The 2500-nt window shown below is 28.4% G+C and overlaps 1 protein-coding gene across 5 annotated transcripts in view; it reads left to right on the top strand.

Moving 5' to 3' along the window:
* The window catches only part of LOC137651323 (beta-1,4-glucuronyltransferase 1), a 700820-nt gene that overhangs the window by 402649 nt on the left and 295671 nt on the right, over positions 1–2500 (top strand). The gene's annotated exons all lie outside the window — the stretch shown is intronic.

The raw sequence follows: 2500 nt of genomic DNA, 5'->3' as shown, positions 1-2500 counted from the left end.
CTCATCTTGGTTTACAAACTCAATCCTCAGTTATAACAAACAACTATAATTAAACGAGTATAGGAAGTTCAAGTAACCATCCATGTATGGAATACGTTGGGAGTATCTTTCATTTTTCAAAATGTTAAATGATAAATATGTTTTTATGATTAAATTTAAAGTGTTTGAGGGTAAAATTTAAAGTGTTTGATGGTAAATTTTAAAGTGTTTTGGAGTAAATTTTAAAGTGTTTAATGGCAAGTTTTGAAATATTCATGTGTAAAATTTCAAGTTTTGGATGGTAAATTTTAAAGTGTTTAGGGTTAAATTTTAAAGTGTTTAAGGGTAAATTTTAGTGTGTAAGGGTAAATTTTAAAGTGTTTAAGGGTAACTTTTAAAGTGTTTAAGGGTAAATTTTAAAGTGTGTAAGGTAAATTTTAAAGTGTTTAGGGGTAACTTTTAAAATGTTTAAGGGTAAATTTTAAAGTGTTTAGGGTTAAATTTTAAAGTGTTTAAGGATAAATTTTAGTGTTTAAGGGTAAATTTTAAAGTGTTTAGGGGTAACTTTTAAAGTGTTTAAGGATAAATTTTAAAGTGTGTAAGGTAAATTTTAAAGTCTTTAGTGGTAAATTTTCAAGTATGTAATAGAAGATTTTAAATTGTTTAAGAGTATATCCTAAAGTATTTTCACTGCATTATATAAAGGAAAATCAACTTCATGCTTACATAATCCCATTAATCCCTGGGTAATGAAGTTCGTGATTTTTTTTTCCACATTATTATGTAGGTAAGCTAGGCCTATTTTGTTTAGATTATAAGAGATTGATGTTAAGAATTAACATGGATTTATAGTTCTACTTTCCAGCTCGGATTAAAATGGTAGCATAAATTTGAGACTTTCTACCTCACCCTTTGATTTATTATATATATATATATATATATATATATATATATATATATATATATATATATATATATATATATATACACACATATATATATATATATATATATATATATATATATATACATATATATACATATATATATATATATATATATATATATATATATATATATATATATATATATACTATAAATCCATGTTAAGTCTTTTCAAAGTTTATATATAACAGATGTATTTGTTACTGATCTTAAAATATTTTGTATTAATTATTCATTACTTATGTAGTTTATTCATTTCCTTAATGCCTTTCCTTACTGGGCTATTTTGCCCTACTGTAGCCATTGTGTTTATAGAATTCTGCTTTTCCAACTAGGGTTGTAGCTTGGATAATAATAATAATAATAATAATAATAATAATAATAATAATAATAATAATTATAATGATAATAATAATAATAATAATAATAATAATAATAATAATAATAGTAAAACCAAATTAATACTTCAGCCGTAGCTCAGAGTTCCGTTATACTATTAATTTGGTTTAATCGAATTGAATATTTATCAAATGGTGGCAGTTTTAATTATGATGGTATTCGTTAGGGCGAAAGTAGACGCTATTATCCTGTCAAGATTTCTGATATCCTATTAATATTAAGGTCAAAGGGCAATCATAGTGAATATATAGGACCCCATGTTACAACCTCGTATGGGAAGCGGTTAACCTTGAATAGTTATATATGTTGGAGGTTGTGACAAGGGAAGTAATTTATAATTAAATGTAGCAGTCCGTCGTCCCCAAGAAGATAGGAAAAATAGGAAGAAGTAAGAGCCCTTGGGAAGAAGATAAGGGAGGAAGGAAGAAAGAAAGGGGAGAGATAAGCAAAGGTATCTTGCGGGCCTCATGGTGATACCTTGCCGTTCCCTTCTGGTCGTTAGAACCAATTTATTTAAAGGTTCGAGAAGGTTTAGTCCTAGATTCGCGAGAGAGAGAGAGAGAGAGAGAGAGAGAGAGAGAGAGAGAGAGAGAGAGAGAGAGAGAGAGAGAGAGAGAGAGAATCGTATTCTTGTCTATATGCGAAGACATTTTATACTCCTGCAATTTAATACAACTCCCGGGTTTGATGTCAGCGAAACGAGAAAGCTGACAAGCCATTGACATGGGTCACTCAAACCTTTGGCATCTTGAAGGTGGAATGTGAAATGGCGCGTGTAATTCCCGTGGAGTTGAGAGACGGAATAGTTTGGAAGTTCAGTGGCTTCGTTGACAGATTTAAGTGCGCGCTGTTCATTTATTTGCATCTTCTTGTGTTGCATTTTCCGTTTTAATTATAGCTACATGAGGTGTTGCTAATTAGTAGGTAATTAAAGGAAAACAATAGATGCCAATATAAGACCAATTTACTTGGGCTTTAATTTCTTATAAAAGTATTTTATTATGTAGATTGTAGAGATAGATATAGGAATTCGTGCTACATATATAGGATAGCTCACTATGAATAGTTTTCGATTTGAGAACCAACTCTTTATATGTATCTTAGCTATATATATATATATATATATATATATATATATATATATATATATATATATATATATATATATACACAGTAT

This window comes from Palaemon carinicauda, chromosome 12 (assembly GCF_036898095.1).
Source record: "Palaemon carinicauda isolate YSFRI2023 chromosome 12, ASM3689809v2, whole genome shotgun sequence".
Lineage (NCBI taxonomy): Eukaryota > Metazoa > Arthropoda > Malacostraca > Decapoda > Palaemonidae > Palaemon > Palaemon carinicauda.
This window is presented reverse-complemented; position numbering and strand designations above follow the sequence as displayed.